Below are 9,687 nucleotides of genomic sequence, written 5' to 3' on the forward strand. Positions count from 1 at the left end.
CTCTTTAACAACTGACAACAGAGATATATTAGTAACTGCATAGTTTTAGTAATATAAACTGTAACAGAGGATTTTAAGCATGAACGGGTCTAGTGTTGATTATAGTCAGTGTTTGTCTTGTTGACTGTTCGGAAATTGAATCCATCAAATCACTGATTGGCTGATTAGTAGTACAGGTTAGTATGTTTAAAGCGGGAGCGTCGTCACCTGCGCACGTCCCAGGCGACGACAACAACACACGCTAAAACACAAAGAATCATGGGTAGACGCTTGTTTGTAAACAATGACATGTCATGACCATCTGATACATATTATGTATATCTATTAACAGATTAAACATGACAACATTTGCATAGGAGACATCAGAGAGCGATGAAAATAATTAAAAATTATATATAGTAACTCGTAAAACAACGCGAACATAATGTTGTAAGAATGAAAGGAACTGGCGAGATATATTAACTGCGAATATTTTGCGTTTTAGACTTATTCACACCATCGTATATAAATTCTTCTGTTATTTATTATTTACCACTCAACGTGACTATTAGATGAGAAATGGCTCAGCCTTTCCTAGTCAAATTAATTGATTTGGTAAATTGTTTACTTTAGTTTGTTACTTTTTTTTTATCTAGCTGTTGTTTATTTAAACAACATTCTTTATTGTATTATTTTCAAGATCCCAATAAGGATACGAAATCAATAAAGTTATGTATTTTACATTACTTATAATATCAGGTTATCAACAAAATACCAGGTTTCTTGTCCGAGAGCAGCATACGGCGAAGGTATTGTCCGAGAGGCGCAGCTAAGAAATAGTTTGACTAAACTATCATTTTCAGATTTTGTGAGTTATATTATATTCGTATTTACATAATCAAACGCGCCGCATGCGTGCACTAGATTGACGCAAATTATGAGCGCTCGTTTCGAATGCTGAGAAGCCGCTCCAATTTGAATGCTTCCATACAAGCTAGAAAAACTATACTTAGTATACTAAGTAAATTTGTTCACTGATTTACTCAAAAGCTGTTCTCTGACCAAATAACCATAGATAAGGAGACCACCGGTTAGACCACGCTCCTTCTATTTACCATATACAGAGATTGTGTTTAGACGCATAACCGGCTCCGTGCGCCTAACATTCCCGTTGTATGGGGGCTGATAGTAGTTTAACTCTTTCATGAGAAAAGAAAAATTTCTAACAACAGCAGCGGCAATGAATCATTGTAAACCTTCATTAAATATAAATAACACCTTGATACGATGTCAGATTCCAGTAAAACCAGTATACGTTCAATGCAGATTCTAAACAAGCCAGGCCATTAAACTTGCGAATACCTGAACCCGTCGCCAATTCATGGACCAGTCATATATTCCTGGACAGTTTACCAACAGTATTCCTGAATTACCCACCTTATTCCTGGAGTGCCCGTTTTCTCTAATCTTTAAATATCATGTGATACAGGTACAATTTATGATTAAGTTGTATAATTACAAGCACATTTTAGAGCCTCGAATTACCAATTTGAATCTGGAGATGGAGGAGCGTCTGTGATGACGTGCATACAGTGTGCGTGTTCGTTGTATCACGTGTATAGCAGTAAACGTGTTTGTTGTACCACATGTATATTAGTACACGTGTTCGTTGTATCACATGTATAACAGTACACGTGTTCGTTGTATCACATGTATATTAGTACACGTGTTCGTTGTATCGCATGTATATTAGTACACGTGTTCGTTGTATCGCATTTATAGCAGTGCACGTATTCGTTGTATCACATGTATAACAGTACACGTGTTCGTTGTATCACATGTATAACAATACACGTGTTCGTTGTATCACATGTATATTAGTACACGTGTTCGTTGTATCACATGTATATTAGTACACGTGTTCGTTGTATCGCATTTATAACAGTACACGTGTTCGTTGTATCACGTGTGTAGCAGTAAACGTGTTCGTTGTATCACATGTATATTAGTACACGTGTTCGTTGTATCGCATTTATAGCAGTGCACGTATTCGTTGTATCACATGTATAACAGTACACGTGTTCGTTGTATCACATGTATATTAGTACACGTGTTCGTTGTATCGCATTTATAACAGTACACGTGTTCGTTGTATCGCATTTATAGCAGTGCACGTGTTCGTTGTATCACATGTATATTAGTACACGTGTTCGTTGTATCGCATTTATAGCAGTGCACGTGTTCGTTGTATCACCTGTATATTAGTACACGTGTTCGTTGTATCGCATTTATAGTAGTGCACGTGTTCGTTGTATCGCATTTATAGCAGTGCACGTGTTCGTTGTATCACATGTATATTAGTACACGTGTTCGTTGTATCGCATTTATAGCAGTGCACGTGTTCGTTGTATCACATGTATATTAGTACACGTGTTCGTTGTATCGCATTTATAGTAGTGCACGTGTTCGTTGTATCGCATTTATAGCAGTGCACGTGTTCGTTGTATCGCATTTATAGCAGTGCACGTGTTCGTTGTATCACATGTATATTAGTACACGTGTTCGTTGTATCGCATTTATAGCAGTGCACGTGTTCGTTGTATCACATGTATATTAGTACACGTGTTCGTTGTATCGCATTTATAGCAGTGCACGTGTTCGTTGTATCACATGTATATTAGTACACGTGTTCGTTGTATCACATGCATAGCAGTACACGTGTTCGTTGTATCACATGCATAGCAGTGCACGTGTTCGTTGTATCACATGTATATTAGTACACGTGTTCGTTGTATCGCATGTATATTAGTACACGTGTTCGTTGTATCGCATTTATAGCAGTGCACGTATTCGTTGTATCACATGTATAACAGTACACGTGTTCGTTGTATCACATGTATAACAGTACACGTGTTCGTTGTATCACATGTATATTAGTACACGTGTTCGTTGTATCACATGTATATTAGTACACGTGTTCGTTGTATCGCATTTATAACAGTACACGTGTTCGTTGTATCACGTGACCATCCCAGGTCATGTAATTCTTTATTGCTATCGTATCCCATTTGAGATCTTGACAAAAAGTACAATAAAGTCAAAAACATGTAATAATAAAAAAATGAAAATAAAAGGAAATACTAAAAATACAGTAAATGAATGAAATAAATACACATCTCACAATAAGAGATAAATGAATAATTGTAATATAATGTAAATAAATGTAAATCTGTGTTTTGTGGTTTTTTTTTTTTTTGAGGCAGCTGGTACTGAAGTTATTGTTTGATTTTTTGCTCCCTAAGCATAAAGCAAGTATAAATGTGTTTTGAAATGTCTTTAATTATGTGATCGTTTTTATTATTTAATATGTTTATTAATGTCTCTCCATGCATTTTATGTTTAGTAAAAAGGCTGGTTCTTTCTTTATCATATAGCTGGCACGTGAAAAGGAAATGTTTCTCATCTTCAATTTCTCCAAGATCACAGACAGGGCATATTCTATCAGAGATGAAGATGTTTTTGTATCTGCCTGATTCAATCTGTAAACGGTGGGCACTTATTCTAAGTTTAGTCATTGCAGCACGATATAGTGGATTTTTAATTATTTGGAGGTATTTCTCAAAAGAAAAATCAGTTTTTATTTCTCTGTATGTTCTCAATTTGTTTTTGTGATGCACGCCCTTATCATCATCAAACATGCATTCTTTACTTTTTTTCTGGAATTGCATTTTAAGTTTTTCTGTGATGTCTTCAATAGTAGCATTGCTGTATTTAATTTGCCCATCTTTCCAGATATTACTTAAATTTAGGTTTTCCAAAATCTTTTTCACACCAGATACCCAGTTTTTAGTACCAGAATCATGCATCTTAATACCAAGCTTGTATGCTTCACATACTAATGTATTTTCAGGCATTTCCTGAACCCTCATCCAATATTTTAACAATTGTTTTGTACCCTGTATTGTAAGAGGGTACCTCCCTAATTCAATTAAACATGGCAAGTTTGAGGCTCTGCTGTTCACCTTTAATAAAAACTTGCAGAATTTGGTATGGAGTTTTTCCATGGGTGTTGACAAATTCCAAAGCTGTTTTGTGTGGGCAATAATATCACTAGACCATATTTCAGTGCAGTATAAGAGAATTGGTCTAACTACTGCGTCAAACATCTTCAAATGAATTCTGAGTGGTATACAAGTTGCCGAAAATAATAGCTGATTCATTTTGAAGCAGGCCTTAAGAGCTTTGTTTTTTAGGTCTATCTGGGCTTTTTCTAATTTCCCTGTTGTATTTAAATTTATGCCAAGGTAGGTGTATGATGTCACTCTTTCTAGTACATCCTGGTTTATAAAAAATTTATATTTGTCTAGGCGTCTACCTGCTTTGTTAAATATGATTGTTTTAGATTTTTTAATGTTGATCTCCAACTTCCATTTGTGGCAGTATAATTGCAGGGAATTAATCGCATTCTGAAGTCCTGTATTGGTTTCTGAAAGGAGAAGCAAGTCATCTGCATAAAGTAAACATGGAAGTTGGTTATTTAATAAAGTTGGTGGGTCATTGTTTGATGCATTTATATGACTTTTAATATCATTTAAGTATATATTAAAAAGCAGCGGACTTAGACCATCGCCCTGTCTGATGCCTTTCTCAATTGGGAAAGTATTGGTCAAGCCGTTTTTAACCTTCACACATCCAGTAGAGTTTGTATAGATTGCTTTAATAATATTATAAAATTTACCAGTGACTCCATTGTTTCTGAGCTTGTGTAAAAGACCCACATGCCAGATGGAGTCAAAGGCCTTTTTGAAATCGATAAAGCATGAAAACAGGTACTTTCCATTGGTAGTATATTTTGTTAGCAACTGTTTTAACACAAAAATGTGATCGCGGGTCCCAAATTTTGGCATGAATCCTATCTGCTCTTTGATTATTAAATTTTTTTCCAAGAGATAGTTGCTTAAACGCTGTTTGAGAATGGATGTAAACAATTTGCTTAAAGTGTTGAGGAGAGTTATCCCCCTGTAATTACCAGGGTCTGTAGAGTCGCCTTTTTTGAAAATTGGGGTGATGATCCCTAGGTCCCAGGTGTTAGGGTATTGGCCACTAGCTAATATCAAATTAAAAAGTTTATCTAATGATTTTATTAGTGTGTTCCTGCCTGCCTTAATCATTTCATTTGTAATTTTATCAATACCCGGGGCTTTGCCATTTTTTAACTTGTTAATTGCATTGTGAATTTCAAGCTGTGAAATAGGATTATCCAGACTATCTATATGGAAACTGTTACCTTGATTTTTTTCATTATCCATGGTTACATTGATATTATTTTGTGATGTTTGAGAATTTAAATTCTGGAAATGTTTAAACCATTTTTGGCTCTCAATGTTTTCATTTTTTGTATCATTCTCATCACATTTTAATTCTTTTATGAGGTCCCAATAATCATTTGGGTTTGATTTACTCAAATTATCTAGTTTATTTAAAATACTGTTATTGAATTCTCTCTTTTTTCTTTTGAGAGAATGTTTGTAATTCTTTTTTAGATTGTAACATTGAGATCTTAATTCTTTATTAAATGGGTCTAAACATAATTTACTGGACAGCTTTTGAATGTCTTTCTTCATAACTGAAAGATCATTGCTGTACCATTTTGGTTTTTTCTTTTTTTTATGCTTTTTTCTTATATTTTTATGGTAATTTTTTTTTAAACTTTTACCAGCTGCCTCAAGATATATGTCAGTTAATAACATGCTTGCAGTGTTAATTGACTGCTGGGTGTTGGAAAAATTTGTATTGTTGAAATTGTTAATTAACCTGTTTATATTTTCGCCCTGTAATGCATAACTGAAACGATACCTTGATTCATTATCCCACATGTATGAAACATTGGTTTGTGCAGTTACATCATCATTTTTATCCTGAGGTTTTTGCAGTGTTCTATCGTATACTGCATTTGTTTCAAACTGACAAGAAATCTGACAGTGGTCAGACAATGACAGATTTAGCTGGTGCACATTAAATAATTTAAATTTGGTAAATAAGTCATTACTGACAATTGTGTAATCAACAATACTGCTACCCTTGCACGTGTGTAGCAGTAAACGTGTTCGTTGTATCACATGTATATTAGTACACGTGTTCGTTGTATCGCATTTATAGCAGTGCACGTATTCGTTGTATCACATGTATAACAGTACACGTGTTCGTTGTATCACATGTATATTAGTACACGTGTTCGTTGTATCGCATTTATAACAGTACACGTGTTCGTTGTATCGCATTTATAGCAGTGCACGTGTTCGTTGTATCACATGTATATTAGTACACGTGTTCGTTGTATCGCATTTATAGCAGTGCACGTGTTCGTTGTATCACCTGTATATTAGTACACGTGTTCGTTGTATCGCATTTATAGTAGTGCACGTGTTCGTTGTATCGCATTTATAGCAGTGCACGTGTTCGTTGTATCACATGTATATTAGTACACGTGTTCGTTGTATCGCATTTATAGCAGTGCACGTGTTCGTTGTATCACATGTATATTAGTACACGTGTTCGTTGTATCGCATTTATAGTAGTGCACGTGTTCGTTGTATCGCATTTATAGCAGTGCACGTGTTCGTTGTATCACATGTATATTAGTACACGTGTTCGTTGTATCGCATTTATAGCAGTGCACGTGTTCGTTGTATCACATGTATATTAGTACACGTGTTCGTTGTATCGCATTTATAGCAGTGCACGTGTTCGTTGTATCACATGTATATTAGTACACGTGTTCGTTGTATCACATGCATAGCAGTACACGTGTTCGTTGTATCACATGCATAGCAGTGCACGTGTTCGTTGTATCACATGTATATTAGTACACGTGTTCGTTGTATCGCATTTATAGCAGTACACGTGTTCGTTGTATCACATGTATATATCGGTCGTCTTCGAGACATACGACTTGGTGAAATGTCGATGTACCCTGAATGCCCGTCGTCACCGATACATACGAATTGGGATCATGCTGCCAATCACATTATAGCATGAGACGTAATATTATATCAGTGACTAGTGTATACATCAGGAATCCCATGGTGATGTGTCATTTTTGCTAAAATTCAATACGACCTCAATCGAGATTTATGTTAATGTATGTAAATAAATAGGTTATGTGTGTAACACTTATAGATGTAATCGTAGAATTAGAATGAGCATTGCTAGCAAAAGTGCAAGATCTCACTAATTTGGTCATTTTGTTTTGTAACGTTGTTACTCTGTGCTTTCTGGTAGTGCCACATCACTATGGCAACACTCCGTAATAATCAGTTTAGCCTAGGTAACATGTTGTTACATTTTTTACCATACTATGTATTTGAGAACAATGAGATAGAAGTCGTGAATTTTCACGAAATATTACTGTCATATTTATTTTTGATCGCCCCAGGTAGAATGAAAACTTATGATCGATAAATGAAATTAGTCATATTGGTTCAGGTATTAAACCCTCATCACCCCCTTACGGTAGATGTAATTCGCTTTTGCTGATTACTTACAAACCTAATCGAGGAAATGTAACTCGAGAACGAGGTTGTGATATTGAAGAACTATCTTCCACCTCTCTCCATTCGTTAAAATCATCATCTATCCAATTATTAAGAAAAAGAGAAAGACGTCAAGATATTTGTCATATCTCAAGAACGTAGAATACATGTGGCTGTTTTCGGATAGTATATAAGTGCTAACATCTACGCTAATGAACAAATCATATTCAATTACACTTGAATATTATAATTTCCACGCATCTACTCTCATTTTGTTTGCTATATTTAAAAAAGATAAACATTTAATTTTACAGTTATGTGATGTCAATGTTTTCATTTACGTAATATAATTATTAAACCTTAGTCCAAGTATTCAAGTTAATTATTTGAAGAATGACATTGATTTGACCTTCAGGATGGATGCAGTTCCGTTCAAATTTATGATTGACTGTTGAGGGATAGTAACCGAGTACAAATTGTTGTATCAATAACAAATACGTGATACAAGTATAATGATATTCAATTATGACAGCATGAAATATGTCTGTCATTGTACTCAAATTGTATTCGAAAAGAAACACATGCTGCTATGTTTACCTTTATCTCAGCGATATAAAAAAAAAAAAAAACATTCGTAAAGGGGGGCTCGAGAAAGTAAAGCGAGTGAAATTTAAAACGCTGCTTAATATAGTGACTAAATAAAAACAGCAAGTATATCTACCGATTTTTACATTTATTTCATAAACGTGAACGTTTTACATTAAAGTATATTGTATTTGTTATTTTCCTTACCAAAGTTGCAGGTTTGTCGAGAGGAACGGTAAGCCTATGCAATTCATGGGTCAAATATGAATGTGATATATAAGCTACGATGAAATAAAAATAACTCAAAAATGTATACTTTATATATGATTTTACTTTTAATATAATGAGAATATTGCATAAGTTAAAAAGTGCTTTCGAAATTTGTTTTACCTACAATGATGTGACTAGATGTGTAAGTGCTATCAATGCAAGGTATCAATTCATCAATTCTAGTAGTCACATCGAATGAGATACAATAATCGTTGAATTGTCTGGAGTGTTACTATTTTTATTATTATTCCACAAAAGTTCCCATCCCAAAAATAGAATTATTGCAATCATATACTACCCACACTTGGTAATGCTCCACACAACTCTTGTTGTAGTCATCATGTACTGCCCACACTTGGTAATGTTCCACACAACTCTTATTGTAGTCATGTACTACTCACACTTGGTATTGTTCCACACAACTCTTGTTGTAGTCATGTACTACCCACACTTGGTATTGTTCCACACAACTCTTGTTGTAGTCATGTACTACCCACACTTCGTATTGTTCCACACAACTTTTGTTGTAGTCATGTACTTCCCACACTTGGTATTGTTCCACACAACTTTTGTTGTAGTCATGTACTACCCACACTTGGTATTGTTCCACACAACTTTTGTTGTAGTCATGTACTACCCACACTTGGTATTGTTCCACACAACTCTTATTGTAGTCATGTACTACCCACACTTGGTATTGTTCCACACAACTCTTGTTGTAGTCATGTACTACCCACACTTCGTATTGTTCCACACAACTTTTGTTGTAGTCATCATGTACTACCCACACTTGGTATTGTTCCACACAACTCTTGTTGTAGTCGTGTACTACCCACACTTGGTATTGTTCCACACAACTCTTGTTGTAGTCGTGTACTACCCACACTTGGTATTGTTCCACACAACTCTTGTTGTTGTCATGTACTACTCACACTTGTAATGCTCCACATAACTCTTGCTGTAGTCATCATGTACTACCCACACTTGGTATTGTTCCACACAACTCTTGTTGTAGTCATGTACTACCCACACTTCGTATTGTTCCACACAACTTTTGTTGTAGTCATGTACTACCCACACTTGGTATTGTTCCACACAACTCTTGTTGTAGTCATGTACTACCCACACTTGGTAATGCTCCACACAACTCTTGTTGTAGTCAGTACTATCCACACTTGGTAATGCTCCACATAACTCTTGTTGTTGTCATCATGTACTACTCACACTTGGTAATGCTCCACACAACTCTTGTTGTAGTCATGTACTGCCAACACTTGGTAATACTCCACATAACTCTTGTTGTTGTCATCATGTACTACCC

The sequence above is a fragment of the Saccoglossus kowalevskii genome, chromosome 1 (genome assembly GCF_978046115.1).
Source record: "Saccoglossus kowalevskii chromosome 1, keSacKowa6.1, whole genome shotgun sequence".
In the NCBI taxonomy this organism is placed as follows: domain Eukaryota; kingdom Metazoa; phylum Hemichordata; class Enteropneusta; family Harrimaniidae; genus Saccoglossus; species Saccoglossus kowalevskii.